Source organism: Vipera berus (genome assembly GCF_964194415.1).
Source record: "Vipera berus genome assembly, chromosome: 3".
Taxonomy (NCBI): domain Eukaryota; kingdom Metazoa; phylum Chordata; class Lepidosauria; order Squamata; family Viperidae; genus Vipera; species Vipera berus.
The window spans coordinates 15,081,348-15,101,165 of record NC_138204.1 but is presented as its reverse complement, the minus strand read 5'-3'; positions in this window follow the sequence as shown (position 1 = coordinate 15,101,165).

Below are 19,818 nucleotides of genomic sequence, written 5' to 3'. Positions count from 1 at the left end.
GGTGGTTTGCTTAACAACCCTGGCAGAACAGATGCAATCAGCCACAACTCCTTTGACAAACACCTTTCTTAACAATGGACATTCTGGTCCCAATTGTGGACATTACACAAAGACTATCTGTAATGGTCAGAAAGCTCTCAATGCCAAAAAAAAAAAGTAAGAGACATTCTCTGGGGGGCAGCCAAAGAAAAAAGGTTAGGAAGGAAAGAAATTCTGAGGTCACCTTGTCACATTTGACCATTTGGTTGTGAGCTCCCCATTCTAAAAAAAAATATTAAAAAACCCACACAGAAACCTAAAAACTATCTTATCTTACATACGTTCTTTGTGATATCCTTTAACTTCTGAAAAGTCTTTTCTTAAACCACATTTAATCTTCTGAATCTCTTCCTGTTTTCTCCTTAACCTGTTTTTGATCAGGCTTTGCTTTGGGAATTGTTTGCCCTGAAGACATCTGGCAAAAAGAAAAATCTAATGCAGAAATGCTCCCTTCCCCCAGAAAGTCCTCCTGGTTATTCTCCAGGCATATTGTCAAAGGACTGATCCATCAGATGTACGTAGGAAACCATAGTTTGCATTTCTCTTATTAATTTGTCGAAGGACATAATTAAAAGCAAAATGACACCAGAATTAAAACAGAAGACACCTTTATTTCAAATTAGGAAGGGCTAATGCTTTACTCATTTCAGCATCACTGGATATTTTTAAACTTGCCTGATTTTTAAAAACAGAGCTCTTATAAGACTCATCCAACTCTCTTACTTCAACACCCTTGTACCCGTCAAAAACTATTAACTATGCTTCCATGTTTAAGAACAATATTTTCTCTGAACATTTCAGGTGAGTGGATGGAAAATCTAAGAAGGCAATTGTCAATCTTTTGCCCTGATTATGAATTGTTCTTCTTAGCTGATGCAATGATTGTCAAGCTACATGATCAAGACACAAGTAGAGCCAAAAGTGTAGTCTCAGCCTCCTAAAAAGAAGACATATTGGTCCAGTTTATGGCTCTGAACTTTGGCTGAAATATAAACTTTCTCATGCCCTTAGGCTTAGCTTAAATACAAAATGATCATTTGACTTCCAGAGTATGCCTCTACTTTAGATGTTAATCCTTGCTGGAGAAGAACTGCTCCCTTATTTGTTAGAGCAGATATCTGTATTGTTTCCTACTCATCTTGTTTAGCTCCTATCTAGATCTCCAGTCAGAAGAATGCAACTGTTCACACTAAATCAGCATTCAAGGAAAAGATAGAAGGATGTGTTTGCCAACAGAAAAAAAGGATTGCGGGGACAGTTTGATGACTCAAAGGAAGACTGAAATTAATGAGCTTGACTTGATCACGCTCCCAATATTTTGTTGAGAATTTAGTCTAAACTGAGCTCCATCAGTATTTGGTTTTGGATATAAATGCTTGGGTCCCAGTTGCACATCAGGCATCAAGGTGGATAAATTTGCCTCTTGTTGGAGCAAACTATGGATTCATTCACTTCCCTGGCCTCTAGCTGGCTACTCTATGAAACAGAATCTATGCTAAACATTGGTGAATTCAAAAATGACGTTGCCACGATTCCAAGAATTGTGCTCAGTTTATCAGAAGGTGAAGGTGTCCCTCTTCAGCGGACCCAGTTCGCAATACAGTTCTGCTTTGCTCTCACTACACAAAAAGTATAAGGATAAACAATGGAGAATGTGCTGATTTACCTGGAGAAACCAGTGTTCTAGCCTGGTCAGCTTTGTGTCACTTTAAGCTGAGGAAAAAGAAGTGAAAACATAAAAGTATTCTTAAAAGAATGGCCGACCAACCACTAATGGTCTCCTCAAAAGTGTCCTTTCTTGAATGAAAAACATCTATATTTGTCTTACTATGCATCTTTCTTCTTGAACAAAATGATATTTTCTTTGTAAATTTTAAAACCAAAACAATAGCAATCTGCTTGTAGTCATTCTGTTTTTCTCTTTAAGTGGGGAAATATCTCTGAAGCAATGACCCAACAGGTCATGGACTGTCTAGTAGACTCTAAATAGCTGTTGACCTTACCCAGCAGGGCTATTGTTAATGTCTTTTTAATATTCTTTTCATAGAAACCAAATTAGTGAATCTGAAAGACAAGAATGTACCCCATGCTGTATTGTGAATAATGGACTATCTTTCTCTCACACATGCACCCACACACAGAAATGCTATGAATTTCCCCAAATCAATTTCTCACAGCCTTACTTCTAGACGCATCCAATTAGCCACTTAAAGAAATAATGGTCTCTTAGATTATAACCCCTATGAGCCAGTTACCCACACCAAACTCTCTAAAAATTCCTATCTTGTACAGACACCTGAAGTGCATTGCACAAAACACTCATTTTCCTGAAACCCAAATCCCATTTTTTCCTTTTATTACTTTTCCATACTGTTTGAGGTAAATGCATAGCACTGCAAATAATCTCTCAGTTAACTTGCCTGATTCATAATGCTCAATTTATATATGTATAAATAAAAATATGGTACAGATGCATTTACAAGTCTCCAGAATTTTCTCTTCTTGTGGGAATAGAGCCCATGGCAGGTTAAGCTTTGAAGTTCCTACAATTGGGGAAAGTAATGAACCATGCACCAAAGATTTGGTTTTCTTCTCTCAAGTTGATTTGTGAGTTGACATGGAAAGTATCCAAATGCATGTGTCATTTCTTATTGATAGGAATATTCAGTCATAATCTCCCACCTGCAATCTGAAGTAATGCAGTTGAAGGATATATTTTGAGTCACCCAAATGATGTGCCAATATGCTCCAGGCTCCCAGTGACAATGACACATGCTGCAAAAGAAAGCACCTGCTTCAAAGATCAGATTAATTTCCAAATTAATACGTATATGTAGGGGTGTGGGTCTATACATATGTGTATACAGCATGGTTAGCTGTGTGTCATGTATGTGTTCCATTTTGAGAGCGGGCAACTAAATTTCATTTTTGATGTGTGCCGTTGTGCCCAAAGTAAAAAAAAATGACAATAAAGGTTATCTATCTTAAAAATGATTTTGGTCCCGTACGGAGCTTAGAGGATGAAGGAATAAGCTGAAGTAGTAGACAAGACACTGGAGGGCTATTAGTTGATGGTAGAGATTTCCTTCATTCATTTGCCATGTCCTCTGTGTCAACTACTTATGAGAGATTGTGTGTCACCTGTTTTCCAATATCCCGAGATGCAACTGTCCCCCAAACGGTTGGGACTCTGAGTTAAACCTTATGGCTTTTGTGTGATCGGGTTGCTGCTTTCTATCTTGAAAATTGGAGCCATAATTAAGTCATAGGTTCATCTCAGTTTCAGATGCCCTGCTCAGCACAGTTTTGATGGGTTAATTTTAATGACTACAGTGAAGGTTGAGGACAGGTTTGTTTTAGTTGTCTGTTCTATTATTCTACCAATAATTGAGGTAGCAACCAAAACCATCCCAAAGAAAAAGAAATGCAAGACAACAAAATGGTTGTCTGAGGAAGCTTTGCAAATAGCTGAGGAAAGGAGGGAAGCGAAAGGCAAGGGAGAAAAAGAAGGATACGCCCAATTGAATGCGGAATTCCAGAGAATAGCTAGAAGAGATAAGAATGCCTTCTTAAATGAACAGTGCAAATAAATAGAAGAAAACAATAGAATAGGGAGGACCAGAGATCTTTTCAAGAAAATTGGAGAGATGAAAGGAATGTTTCATGCAAAAATGGGCATGATAAAGGACCAAAATGGCAGGGACCTAACAGAGGCAGAAGAGATTAAGAAGAGGTGGCAAAATTACACAGAAGAACTATACAAGAATGAGCTTAATGTCCCTGATAATCACAATGAGGTGGTCACTGACCTCGAGCCAGACATCCTAGAATGTGAAGTGAAGTGGGCCTTAGAAAAGCTGAGCAACAACAAAGCTAGTGGAGGTGACAGTATTCCAGCTGAGCTATTCAAAATCTTAAAAGACGATGCAGTAAAAGTGCTACACTCAATTTGCCAGCAAATTTGGAAAACTCAACAGTGGCCACAGGATTGGAAAAGATCAGTTTACATTCCAATTCCAAAGAAAGGCAGTGCCAAAGAATGTTCAAACTATCGCACCATTGCACTCATTTCTCATGCTAGTAAAGTTATGCTTAAAATCCTACAAGCTAGACTCCAACAGTATGTGGATCGAGAACTACCAGAAGTACAGGCAGGATTTTGAAGAGGCAGAGGAACTAGAGATCAAATTGCCAACATACGCTGGATCATGGAGAAAGCTAGAGAGTTCCAGAAAAACATCTACTTCTGCTTCATTGACTATGCTAAAGCCTTTTATTGTGTGGATCATAACAAACTGTGGCAAGTTCTTAAAGAGATGGGCGTACCAGACCATCTTATTTGTCTCTTGAGAAACCTATATGTGGGCCAACAAGCAACAGTGAGAACTGGACACGGAATCACTGATTGGTTCAAAATTGGGAAAGGAGTCCGGCAAGTCTGTATACTATCGCCCTGCCTATTTAACTTATATGCAGAGCACATCATGAGAAAGGCAGGGCTAGATGAATCAAAAGTTGGAATTAAGATTGCCGGAAGAAATATCAACAACCTAAGATATGCAGATGATACCACTCTAATGGCAGAAAGTGAAGAGGAACTAAAGAGCCTCTTGTTGCGGGTGAAGAAGGAGAGTGCAAAACTTGGGTTGAAACTTAACATTAAAAAAACCAAGATCATGGCATCCGGCCCTCTCAATTCCTGGCAAATAGATGGGGAAGAAATGGAGGTAGTGACAGATTTTATTTTCCTGGGCTCCAAGATCACTGCAGATGGGGACTGTAGCCAAGAAATTAAAAGACTCTTGCTCCTCTGGAGGAAAGCCATGACAAATTTAGACAGCACACTAAAAAGCAGAGACATCACCCTGTCAACAAAAGTGTGTATAGTCAAGGCTATGGTCTTCCCAGTTGCAATGTATGGCAGTGAAAGTTGGACCATAAAAAAGGCTGAGCGCCAAAGAATTGAGGCCTTTGAACTCTGGTGCTGGAGAAGACTCCTGTGAGTCCCTTGGACTGCAAGGTGATCAAACCGGTCAGTCCTAGAGGAGATCAATCCTGACTGCTCTTTAGAAGGCCAGATCCTAAAGCTAAAACTCAAATACTTTGGCCACCTAATGAGAAGGAAGTACTCACTGGAGAAGAGCCTAATGCTGGGAAAGATTGAGGGCAATAGAAGAAGGGGACGACAGAGAATGAGGTGGCTGGATGGAGTCACTGAAGCAGTAGGCGTGAGCTTAAATGGACTCCAGAAGATGGTAGAGGACAGGAAGGCCTGGAGGAACGTTGTCCATAGGGTCGTGATGGGTTGGACACGACTTCACAGCTAACAACAACAAAAACCAATAATTGAGTTAACCTTATAAATTAATACTATTTGGATTTTAGTTATTATTTTTATTAGTTTCCCCTTTTTATATTCATATTATTTTAATTACTATAATATGTGCAAACATTAATAAAAGTGGGTGTCAGTGAACAAACTGAGGGCTATTCGGTTCTTATAACACATTGTCAAACCTAATGTCATGGTTCTGATCAACAGAGACAAATAAAGCAGAACTCCAAGCGTTGCAAATTCCTCAAAGAACATGTTTATTGATACAAAGTATCAGTACTTCAAAAGTGAAACCAAGTTTGAAGAGATGCATAACAATTCCCCAATACAAAGTTAAGAAATCCCACCCCCAAAGCTATGCAAGCAACTACGTTTCCCCACTCAGCTTCTTGCTGGGCTTTTCATGAAATGCCCATCCTGCAGTCGCAGGAGTAGCCGATGACCTTGGTTCCCATGAAAGTAAGTCCGAGAGAGAAAGTCTGTTTTGTCTAGCGCAACACCTGTCAAACCCCCTCCCTCCGTGCTATGTGGCAACTAGGAATGAGAAGGAAAAACTATGCTCATTCTAAAATTGACACCTTATTTTGGCTCTGAAGCACTGAACCTTCCTATCGTGTGTCCCTCCAGGAATTCAACAGGTGTACTAGGGTTCTTATCTCAATAACCCAAGAATCATTATCAATATTTGATAATGGTAAGAATAGTAAGAAGCAGGGTAAAGTTTCTGACTGTCAGGACAATTTTTTCCTGCCTACATCATTCCTCTAGGTTTGGGAGTTGTGAATTATTTCTTGACCTGATTCTTGGAAGAAGAAAAAGAAGAAGAAGAAGAAGAAGAAGAAGAAGAAGAAGAAGAAGAAGAAGAAGAAGAAGAAGAAGAAGAAGGAGGAGGAGGAGGAGGAGGAGGAGGAGGAGGAGGAGGAGGAGGAGGAGGAGGAGGAGGAGGAGGAGGAGGAGGAGGAGGAGGAGGAGGAGGAGGAGGGGGAGGAGGAGGAGGAGGAGGAAGAAGAAGAAGAAGAAGAAGAAGAAGAAGAAGAAGAAGAAGAAGAAGAAGAAGAAGAAGAAGAAGAAGAAGAAGATCAAATAATGTGCGCATGTGAAAAAGAAGTAGTTGTGATGGCAACTATTAAACTTTTTAATGAAAAATTAGGAGGAACTTTGGCTTCTAAAATTCATGACCTTTTTTGCTTATACAGTAACATTCTGAAGTATGAAAAATAAACAAACAAATGAGCTTGAACTCTTAGTAAAGAAAGACATATTTGATTTAATTGATAATAGTAACCTGCTGGAATGGCCTCCAGAATTGGAATATGGAAACTGAAGGATACAATTTGTTCAAAAGGAACAAAAGAAATAGAAAAGGGGAGAGGAATGAATACAAGTTGATATTTACTACTGTCATCCAGTGAAAGAAATTTACATGATGCTTTCCAAAAGCAAAACTGCAGATTTTTCAAAGACGTGCGAAATAATTGTGATTGATACTTTGTCTTGAAATGTATTGAAAGACAAAGTCTGCCAAACACGGTCCTTGATCCACCATTCTCAAGCCCATTTCTTTATTTTGCCTCCTCCTCTCAATTCCTAGATTTTCTGATACTCCATTTCTGTTTGCCTTCCGAAACAATAAAATCCAAACAGAATAAAAGCAGATCAATCTTCTGTAAACCAATATATAACCAACCTGTTAATTCCTTCTGCTTTTCCCCTTCCTACTTCTCCACTGGTATCATATTTTCAAAACATAAATTAGGGCTTAGAACAAAAGCCCATGAAGATGACTGAGCTGGACCAGTTTCCATTAATCGTTTACATGTGTTCCTCCCTTTTTCCCCCTTTATTTTTTGTGACTTCCCTTTTCATTGCTCTATTAGATTAGCCACATTGTGGGGCAATTTATGATAGTCATATGTTATGTATCAGCCTTAATTGTTCCTTCTGCCTTTCATCATGTCATCATATTTCAATCGCAGCCCATGATTAATAGTTATTCTTTGGAGGCACACAGCTTGTCTTCAGTTGTTGCGTTGCTTCAAACACCCATATGTCTTGGCTTACTTTTTACAATTCTCTGTCATTATTCTGCTTGAATTAATGTGACAGACTCCACTATTGTGGTGGATGGTAAGGGTGTGTCTTTTTCACTATGAAACCCAGGTTGATGGGAAATGAGTATCAGACTACAAAATGCATCCCGAAACATTTGGCTCTGCAGCTGGAACAGGGTGATCCTATGGGGGGAAAAAAAACAACCAAGCCTAAAGCTGACATTTTACATCATTATAAAATTGCTTTTTAACAAATCATCAATATTCTTTTATCAGCCATTGGAGCACATTTTTTGCACAACTGCCAGGCGTAAGTAAATAGAAATGTTGGCACAAGAATTTAATTCTGTTGCCATTTTTGTGAGACTTCCCTTGTTTAGAATTCTGCAGTGAAAATCAAGTCACCCTTGTCAAGAGTCATGACTCTGGAAAACTGTTTGATGTATCCCAAAAGTGCTTTTTCAAAAGGCAGAGCTGAAGAAGCTTCTTGGATTGAGAAGCGAAACATCTTCAAGGAAGATGTTTGCCTTTTGGAAGAAAAGCACTTTTGCCTTTTGGAAGAAAAGCACTTTTGAGATAGGCAAGACCTGAATGACTGAGAATCTCCACTGACATGTTTGATGTATCACATTTCAGAAACTCTCTCTGGATCTTTTTGCACATGAATTTTTTCAGGCTTTATTGAATCCTTGAAATCCACACCTTTTGTCATTCTCAGGAAACAACTGGCAAATAGGTGGGTAACAATATAAAGTCTATAATGCAATGAAGATATAGATTGTGAATTTCTCTAGCAATTATTTCTATATTTTTCCTTTAAGACTTTGTTTCACGGTTAATCCTTCACGTTTGTATTGCAAGCATATCTTTGTGACAGAAGCAGTGCAAACAATGGTACATTTTATTATTATTTTATTATTTAGAAATTTATTTAGGGTTGCTGCATTATGGTCTGTAGCAAACTATTTGAATACTCCAACACTGGAAGTTTTTAAGAAGAGACTGGACAGCCATTTGCCTGAAATGGTATAGGGTTTCCTGCCTGAGCAGCGGGTTGGACTAGATGACCTCCAAGGTCCCTTCCAACTTATTATTATTATTATATGCCAGTGGGACTCATCATGCTTTATGCTGCAGATGTAATATGATTTGCTTCGTCAGGACTTTCCAAAGGAACTTTATATTGTTTTGGGTTAGTCCCCTAGCACTTCCAAACTTATGTGCAGAAGCCTCTTCCAGCTGTTAGAAGTATGTTTTGAGATCCCAAAACAATACAAAACAATATGGCACCAGAGGTAACTGCAGGATCATAAGATAAACCTTACCCCCTTTACTTCCTGTGCGAAATATCACAATGCATAACCAAAAGAAATGCATAGAGACTCCATCTCCAGAAATTATTGATTTTCCAACATTGGAGGTTTTTAAGAAGAAACTGGACATCCATTGGTCTGAAATGGTATAGGGCAGGGGTATCAAACTGCTGGCCTGTGGGCTGGTTGCATCATACAGAGGCCATGCCCACCTCAGCTCTGGCAATGCAAAAAAAAAAAATTCACAATATGTCATGACACATCATGATGTGATGTGGCGAGTTTGACACCCGTGGTATAGGGTTTCCTGCCTGAGCAGAAGGTTGGACTAGAAGACTTCCAAGGTCCCTTCCAATTCTGTTATTCTGTTATTCTGAGATGGATCCTGTGTGACAACAAAGCAATAGTAGAGTTGATCCACCACTATCCTTTAGATGCCTATGATGGCGACACACACACACACACACACACACACACATTACATTAAAGATTTTTCCTGCATAAATAAATGAGGGGTGGGTAACATGGCAGTAACATCTGATTCCAACTTAACGGTGCTGCTTTTCATCCATCCTAATCATGTTTACAATGAACAGCAGTTGTCAAACAACATTTGTGTAAAAAAAGTAGGAAGATTTAATAATAGTAGCAACGAATCATGTAATAGTTTAACCACTTGACTTTGTGATGCATACAATAATTGGTGAGAGAAAGTTTGCACACAGCACTAAGTAGTGTAAGATTAAGTCAGACTTTAGGCAGTTATTAGTACTCCGGAACATTTAAAAACACTTAACACTATTTCTCACCTTAGGACTGCTACATTATGTAGTAAACCATGATAGGTAAAGGTAAAGGTAAAGGTTCCCCCGCACATGCGTGCTAGTCGTTTCCAACTCTAGAGGCTGGTGCTCATCTCCATTTCAAAGCCGAAGAGCCAGCGCTTGTCCGAGGACGTCTCCGTGGTCATGTGGCTGGCATGACTAGACGCCAAAGGCGCATGGAACGCTGTTACCTTCCCACCGTAGTGGTCCCTATTTTTCTACTTGCATTTTTATGTGCTTTCGAACTGCTAGGTTGGCAGAAGCTGGGACAAGTAACAGGCGCTCACTCTGTTACGCGGCACTCGGGAATCGACCTGCCAAACTGCCGACCTTCTGATCGACAGGCTCAGCGTCCTAACCCACTGAGCCACTGCGTCCCTTTCAAACCATGATAATAACATAATAACTTAAATATGAGCCAGCAGTGTGCTCCAGCTGCCAAAAAAGCCAACACAGTGCTAGGCTGCATTAACAGAGCAATAGAATCAAGATCACTTGAAGTGTTACTATCACTTTACAATGCCTTGGTAAAGCCACACTTGGAATACTGCATCCAGTTTTGGTCACCATGATGTAAAAAAGATGCTGAGACTGTAGAAAGAGAACAGAGAAGAGCAACAAAGATGATTAGGGGACTGGAGGCTAAAACATATAAAGAATGGTTGCTGGAATTGGATATGTCTAGTTTAATGAAGAGAAGGACAATGGGTGACATGATAGCAGTGTTCCAATATCTCAGGGGTTGCCACAAAGAGGGAGTCAAGCTATTCTCCAAAGCGCCCGAAGGCAGGACAAGAAGCAATGGATGGAAACTAGTCAAGAAAGAAGCAACCTAGAACTAAGGAGAAATTTCCTGACAGTTAGAACAATTAATCAGTGGAACAACCTGCCTCCAGAAGCTGTGAATGCTCCAACACTGGAAGTTTTTAAGAAGAGACTGGACAGCCATTTGCCTGAAATGGTATAGGGTTTCCTGCCTGAGCAGGGGGTTGGACTAGATGACCTCCAAGGTCCCTTCCAACTATATTATTATTATTATTATTATTATTATTATTATTATTATTATTATTATTATTATTATGTTTTAAAAATTATACCCTGTAAACCGCCCTGAGTCCTTCGGGAAAGGGCGATATATAAATTCAATAAAATAAATAAAATAAATAAATTATTATTATTATTATTATTATTATTATTATTATTATTATTATTATTATTATTATTATTATTATTATTATTATTATTATTATTATTATTATTACTTTTTGGAGAGAAAAAAAGGTGCCAGAACTCACACATGTCATACAATCCGCCTTGCCTACCCTACAAGGTTCCATCCAAAAAAGGTGCCGGAACCCCGTTCTGGGCGTTCTATGGCAAAAAAAGCCATTATTATTATTATTATTATTATTATTATTATTATTATTATTATTATTATTATTATTATTCCAAAATGTTGATAAATGTCAGCTCTTTGAGGTAATTCAGACAGGAAATCAAATTCATGATACTAATACTACCTTTATTGCAAGCTTATTACCATTATTACAACAGAATTTTACAAGTCTGAAAGCGCTTGTCCTCCTACCCCTATTTTTATTTTCCAGAAAACTTTGTGAGCTGCTTTCTCCAGTCCCATTCCTCCTTTGGACTCATACTTCTATCATCAGACTATTGCTTAGGATGTATCTTTTCCTCCTGCCTCCCAAGATTACTCTCACATCCCATTATGTCTATGGAGAGACTTCCTCATCCTCACCCTCACCTACTGTTAAGTCTGATACTAATACCTAAGTTGTGGGAAAGGTTTCTCATTCTCCCTTATTTGTCCTGCCTGTGGACACCCAAAATATAACGGATTGTGTCTATGAAGTGGAAGGAGGTATGATGGACTACAGCTCAGTAGCAGATTCTCAGGAAGAAGAGAGCATGTTCCAAGGAGGGGGAGGACAAAAGAGACAACACAACTCAGAGGTGGATCAGAGAAAGAGGAAGAGATTTAGGGTAGCCACTCCCTAGAATCTGCCAGGATAGGGTAGTATAAAAGTAGCATAGGTTTAGTCTGGCAAGATTTTGTTTATATAGCATGAGCAAATAAGGCACTCAACATTGGCTAGATTGTTCTATGTCATTCTTGGGCTGGGCCTGACACTGAATGATCCAAAGCACCTGAAGGCAGGACAAGAAGCAATGGATGGAAACTAGTCAAGGAGAGAAACAGCCTAGAACTAAGGAGAAACTTCCTGACAGTTAGAGCAATTAACTAGAGGAACAACCTGCCTCCAGAAGTGGTGAATGCTCCAACACTGGAGGTTTTTAAGAAGAGACTGGACAGCCATTTGCCTGAAATGGTATAGGGTTTCCTGCCTGAGCAGGGGGTTGGACTAGATGACCTCCAAGGTCCCTTCCAACTTATTATTATTATTATTATTATTATTATTATTATTATTATTATTATTATTATTATTATTATTATTATTATCTAAACTTCACTGTTGAAGAAGGATAACCTATCATTTGCCACCAATATCTATTAATGTGGCATTTACTCAGCTAATCAGCTTAAATGATTGATTTCAAGTGATTAAAAATGACTTCAATTAATTTGGCAACAGATTTTTGTTTTAATGCAAATTGCTTTTAAAGCAAACATTGCAAACACTTGAAATTGTCTTGGAAGGGATCCCTTCTTCCTCGCAGAGAAGTGGGATGCTTCTCCTGCAAAGGGATACATTATATCATGTGTATGCATAGTCTGAAAATAAATAATGTGTTCCCTTCAAAACTACTTCATTTATATTCATAGAATCACATTAATATGAATGTTGGCATCACATAAAAGTTGGAAGAGGCACTTAGACCATTGACTCAGAATCCCTGCTTGGTGCAGAAATCCAAATTAAAACATCCCTAACAGATGACTACCCAACCTCAGTTTGAACATACTGTATCTTTTCACAGGGAGACCTTTTTATTTTTCCTAGACACAGGATTATTACTTTTTTTTGCAGACAAGAATGAAGCTATTTTCTATATTTCCCACCATTTCATCAAGCTGTTGGACTGTTCTTCTGCTGCACGGACAGAGGCACCTGTTCTACATTGATATAATTGTCCTCTCTGGCCAACTTCTTTCTTAAACTAACTACTTGTGGACCCTTATTGTCCTCAAAACCTTCTCCAGTCCCAGTTACTGAAATCCAGTGGCAATTCCCTGACATTTTGAAATGAAAAGTGCACAAATGTATAGGCCAAACCTAAACAAGATACAAGTTCCAGTTCCTACCTGTAAAATGGGGGAGAGGGAATAAAAACTGGTCCAGCTTTCCATCTGGCATCATTCCATCATTCTGTATAATCATTTCAATGATTGCTACCCCATGCATCCACCCAGGAAGATTAACAAAGACCCTCCACTTCCAAAAAGAATAACAGAATAACAGTTAGAAGGAAACTTGGAGGTCTTCTAGTCCAAACCCCTGCTTAAGCAGGAAATCCTATACCATTTCAAACAAATGGTTGTACAATCTCTTCTTAAAACTTCCAATGTTGGAGCTTCCACAAATTCTGGAGGCAGGTTGTTCCACTGATTAATTGTTCTAACTGTCAGGAAATTTCTCCTTAGTTCTAGGTTGCTTGTCTCCTTGTTTAGTTTCCATCCAATGCTTCATGTCCTGCCTTCAGGTGCTTTGGAGAATAGTTTGACTCCCTCTTCTTTGTGGTAGCCCCTTAGATAAGAACACTACTATAACGTCGCCCCTAGTTCTTCTTTTCAATAAACTAGACATACCCAATTCCTGTAACTGTTCTTCATATGTTTAGCCTCCTAATCATCTTTGTTGCTCTTCTCTGTACTCTTTCTAAAAAAAGAGTTTTTTTCTAAAATATTTGAAGATCCCTTTGTGCAATGGATAAACTTGGAATAAGCAATTCCCAGTGATCATCCAAGTCTCTGATATTCATTTAACCATCCTCAGTCTGGTTACAAGCCACAAAAGAGATAACTACTGTGTCAAGTGAACTAGAGAGTTCTTCATTACACATTGAAGTTTTAGGGGCAGATACTGTACATTTACTCCTGCAGAAGTTTTCACTTGACCACCTGGAAAACTGACAAAATCTTCTTTTTGTAGCAACTATGGATTTGAATCCCCAGATTAACATTCCCAGAAGTATACTCATACATGTATATGAATATGGAAGAATATGTCAGAAGGATTTAATCCCAGGGTATACTTTTAGAACCAAGTCCTACAAGTGATCTAAATATAGTCTTTGCTTCTAGCCAGAGTCTAGCTATGCTTCAAAACACTATTCTATTTCATTTAACTAAAGTCATTTATGGTACCACAACACCTCTCTCTCTCTCTCTCTCTCTCTCTCTCTCTCTCTCTCTCTCTCTCTCTCTCTCTCTCTCTCTCTCTCTCTCTCTCTCTCTCTCTCTCACACACACACACACACACACACACACGTACATATATGTTAAAAAAATCTTTATGCAAGAAATTATTCTTTTAAGAACCAGCTTATTTTCTTTTTCTGAATCCAAACACAGCATTAATCCACTCTCCATTTCCATCATAACTCTCTCATTGGAAGTAAAGTTGAGGAAAGATACACTTGTCAATCAAGTGACCTACATTTTCTCTGAAAGGAGCCATGAGGGAAATCTGTCCTGGGGGAAACAGAATAACCATGTTTAATGAGCAGATGTGTATATACCATAAATTGTATTTCACCAGGCTTCTGGACAGGGACAAAGACTAAGAAGAGTCTGTGTTTGCTTCTCGTCGAGACAGCAAGTCTGAATATTTTCTGAATGGCTGTGCAGTTCATCAATATCTCCAAATGAAGACTCAGCTCTGGTCTCTTCCTGGTGATGCTTCTCCCCTTCCTAGCTGCTGTTAGAAAAAAGACATCTGTCCCAGGCAATCCATGTGAAGCATTCTGGAAGAAAAGTGAGCTGGAAGCTAAAACCGCCACTTTCTTTTGTTCATAGCAGCAGCAGCTGCCAAAAGCAAAATAATAGAAAATCATACTAAGAAATAAGAGACATTAAAATCTGAACCAAATGGTCCTCCACAGACTTTTATTCACTTATTTGGAGGCCATTAACATTATATCCTGCCACAGTTCATTAGTCTCGGGGACAGTAGGAAAATGTCAAATGTTTTTCATACTCTTTGTCTTTAAAAAACAGACCCATTCTTCCCTTGGGTCTAAACAAAGACTACAGCTGAGTGATACTTACTTGCACCATGTAGTTTTCTCAGAAAGATTCACTAATGTGCCCCCCCATCAACATTAATAACTAAATTCTATGGTCTCTTCTCTTGAACGGGTATATTATTAACTTTTCATGAAATGTCCTATGATGGAAATGCATACCGAACCAAGCTTTCCCAACCTTACTGCCTAGGAAATTTGCCAATCAGTTTCCAGATGCAAGACAAGGTACTGATTATTACCTATAAAGCAGTGGTGGGATTCAAATATGTGAACAACCGGTTCTCTGTGTGGATGCTGCTTCCGGAAGTCCGTTCTGGGCCTGGGCAACAAAAAATTACCTACCAGTTCTATCAAACTGGTGCGAACTGGCTGAATCCCACCACTTTTATAAAGCCTTACATGGTATAGGGGCTAGTTACGTAACAGAATAACAGATTTAGAAGGGAACATGGAGGTCTTCTAGTCCAATCCAATGCTCAGGCAGGAAACCCTTACAGACAAATCATTGTCCAATCTCCTTCTTAAAAATGTCCAGTGTTGGAGCATTCACAGCTTCTGGAGGCAAGTTGTTCCACTGATTAATTGTTCTAACTGTCAGGAAATTTCTCCTTAGTTCTAGGTTGCTTCTCTCCTTGATTAGTTTCCATCTGTTGCTTCTTGTCCTGCCTTCTGTTTTGGAGAATAGGTTGACCCCCCTCTTATTTGTAGCAGCCCCTTAGATATTAGAACACTACTATCATGTCACCCCTAGTTCTTCTTGTCATTAAACTAGACATTCCCAATTCTAGCAACTGTTCTTCATATGTTCTAGCCTCCAGTCCTCTAATCATCTTTGTTGCTCTTCTCTGCACTCTTTCTAGAGTGTCAACATTTTTTTATATATCGTGGCAACCAAAAGTGGATTTGATATTCCAAGTGTGGCCTTACCAAGGCATTGTAAAGTGGTATTAACACTTCAAGTGATCTGGATTCTATCCCTCTGTTAATGCATCCAAGAACTATGTTGGCTTTTTTGGCAGCTGCAGCACACTACTGTCTCACATTTAAGTTGAGTTCGTGTCCCCCAAATCATCAGCTCAGCTGATTTGATTGTGCAGGATTGATAAGTCCTGGGTTCCTTCAGTAAAACAATGTCATCTCTCAGGATCCTGGAAATGTGATGTGTCTGTTGCAGTATCTGCCCCCTGGAATGTGGTTTCCCCCTGAGACCTGGATGGCCCGTATGCTGCTGCTGTTTATATGAGTTGTGAATATATAGCTTTTCACTCAGGCCTTTTCTGAGGGAGAGTGAGTCCCACAATTCAGTACATTTTTTTTAGGAAGTAGGGGGAAAGGACTCATCCAATTCATCATATTTTGCAGATTCCATCCCAAATGCTCCTGACTGCATTTATTTGTGTGATGGAAGCCTAACAAGGAAACAGCATATTTCCCATTAGCCAAAAGGAATGCTGATATAAAACAAACTGTTGTTCATTTTTCCATCACGTGAAGCCTGAATTCCTCACCTCAGGAATCATCTGACAGACTTAATACAGTTTATTGATAAAGGGTGTAATATGTTCAGCTTAAATTTCAACTGAGTATAGACTTGACCCATAGATGGCTTTTTTTAATTACCTCTTTGCTGTCACCTAATGGCCTTGTGGGATCTTGCAGTACATGTTTGCTCCCCTAGCAGTAGCTACATTGAAATACCCCCAACATAACATACTTTTAAAACTCAGTTCTTAAAGATTCTTCCTAATGTTTTTTACACACTACAATAACTAGAAAAGTATTAAATTCCTGGGGTGCCATAACTACATCTTAGAGCAGATAGCTACATCTTATCAATTCCAAGTGATCTCAAAAAGCTAAGAAGGGTGGGTCAGATCTATTTTATATTTGATAGATCAAGAATATACTGGGATTGAAGGCTGGTCTGGGAAGTTGAAGGCAGATCCCAGAAGGCAGCAACAGCAAACTCAAGAGTGGCCAAGAAAATTGCATTCCTTGCCATCATCAGGGATCTAGCTTAATAGAATCATTACCTTTAATCCTGAAATCTAGTTGAATCTGAAGTGCATTTCAGTTTTTTCTCATGGACCATTTATTATTGGGAGTTTGGATCCCACAAAGACAAATTGTGGTCCTGGATAGCCTTCGCCCCCAGATTATGCTTACTTACCTTAATGCAACAATAATAAACTGAGATGATTAGATATCATCCAGAATCTCACATAGAGAAAACGGATTCAGGGAAAGCATTTTGTCAATTGGCTAGGAATAGATACAGAAAGTGAAAGGGACTAGTCTGATCCTTGAGCACATGTAGATGGTTTAAATCAGGGGTGTCAAACTCGCAACATCACATGATGTGTCGCAATGTATTACAACTTTTTTTCCATTGCCGACAATGGGGTGGGTGCGGTTTTGCCATGACGCATCCGGCCCGCAGGCCGGCGGTTTGACACCCCTGGTTTAGATAATTTAGCTTATTGAAGAGCAGTATGTGGGAGGACATGATAACTGTCTTCCAGCACTTGGGGGCTGCCACAGAGAAGAGGGGTTCGAGTTATTATCCAAAGCACCAGAGGGCAGGACAAGAAGTAATGGGTGGAAGCTTGTTAAAAAGAGATGCAACCTAGATGTAAGGCAAAATTTTCTGAAAGTGAGAATAATTAATCGATGGAATAGCTTGCTTCTTGGAATTGTAACTACTCCATTGCTGAAGGTTTTCAGAAATAGACTAGACAACCATTTGACCAGGATGGTATAAGTTCTGCTTTAGCAGAGGGTTGGATTAGAAGACTTCCAAGTTCTCTTCCCACCCTATTATTCTATGTTTCACGAGATATATTTTTTTCTCCCCATTTCATCCGTCCCTTTTTTTTTCACTGTGTGGGAAAAATGGGCTTGTTTGACTCCTATCTGTGATGGATACAAAGTAAGGCAGCAGTGACTTATCAGTTTATAGACTAAAGATGCTGAAAAAGAAGGGGGGGAATAATCCAGACAATGAAGTTAAGTTGAGGACCTTATGATTACTTGTAATTTTTATTTAAACTTTTGGAAAACAGCCCAGAATGCTAGACATGTGCTTTTTAGATTATATTAAGTCCAGGTTTGTCTTCTAAAAAATTCTTTGAAAAGCAATTCCAATTTAGAAGGGAGGGAAAATGCCACTTGAGAGTATTGATTTTACAAGTGAGTGCTATATAGAATAGAAAGTGGAAAAATGAGCTGGGAAAAGATGTGGAATTTAAATGAACCCAATAAATAATCTGAACAGCCCACACATCTGCGGAGAAGTGGAACAGGATATAAAGAGAAATATCATTTTAATTAATTCTGCTTATCATGATATTATTCGATACAGCTATCGTTCAGCTGAAATGTATAGTCTTGTAGGAGTCTCTTTACTAGATCAGATGCTTTTCAAACCCTTACAAGCACAGCATCCTTCAGTTTAGTAAATCGTGGGAACTATTAAATGGTAAGGAAGTTGAAACTTTGAACATACAGATATTCAGTCTTCATCACAGATCAATCTACCTTTGTATCTCCATTTTCTTTTTCAATCTGACAACTAGAACTTAGAAGTTTTCCCTTTAGCGGTTAGAATTCCAACCCTTTTTTCCCCTTAAGCATAAATCACATTTCCCCATTGGGGTGACTGCAGAAGGAACAAAAAAAAAATCAAAATGAGCAATGCATACCAAATGAGCAGAGTCATGAAGAATACACGCAATCCTCAACTTCAAACACAATTGGGAGCAAAATTTCTATTGCTAAGAAAGGCTCTGTGCCTTGCATCCAATTTTATGACCTTTTTTAGCCCTGATTTTTAAGTAAATCACTCCAGGTGTTAAGTGAGTCATGTAGTCATTAAACAAATCCAGCTTATCGCATTGACTTTGCTTATTGGAAGCCCCCTGGGAAGTTTGCAAATGGAGATCACCTGACCCCATCAACCTGCAACCATCATAAATACATGCCAGTTATCAAGCACCTGACTTTTGATCTCATGACTGTGAGGATGCTGCAATGGTAACTGCAAGGACAGGTCATAAATCACTTTTTTCAGCACTGTTATAACTTTGAATGATTGTTAAACAAATGGTTATAAGTTGAGGACCCACCTGTATTTTAAAATGTAGCCCTTAAATTTTCCTCCAAACTTTCTATCAAACTATGGCAATTGGAAAAATCTTAAATTCCTGAGATGAAATAATGACCTCTTACAACACACAGCAGAATCTGGTCAATCATGTCTGGTGTCAAAAAGCTAAGGTGGATCAGATCTATTTTATGTTTAACAGACCAAGAATATACTAAGATTATAGACTTGCCTGAGAAGTTGCAGAAACATCTAAACAAATGGTTGTACATCTAGGATCACCCGTAATACATGTAAAAAGGGGAGAGATTTCAATCTCACCACTGTAGTTTCCACCTTGACGTTTTTACTCACCCACCTCCAACAGGCATCCCTGCTACCCATCATATTTGCAGAAAGAGCTTAGATGCCCACCAGCACCTACTGCAAAATAAGCAACTTTCTCAAAAAGTGTTTTGCCCTTCTGTTATTAAAAAGGTAAAGGTATCCCTGTTCAGTTATGTCCAACTCTAGAGAACAGTGCTCATCTCTGTTTCTTGGCCAAGGGAGCCAGTGTTGTCCGAAGACAATTTCCCCAGTCATGTGGCCAGATGGCTATATATGCCAAAGGTGCCAGGAACATTGTTACCCTCCCACCAAAGTCCTACCTATTTATCTATTTGCCCCAAAGGTGCTTCTTCAAGAGGCAACTGAACTTTCTTGTTTTTCTTTGAAGATGTTTCATTTCTCATCCAAGAAGCTTCTTCAACTCTGACTGGGTGGTGGGGAATGGCAGGATTTATATTCCTTGCAGATAGCTGGTCATTTGCATTCTTTTAGAGAGTCGTTGAGGCCACTTGGAGGTCTTCAAAGAAAAACAAGAAAGTTCAGTTGCCTCTTGCAAAAGTGCCTTTGGGACAACTATGGCCTAGATGACTGAGAATCT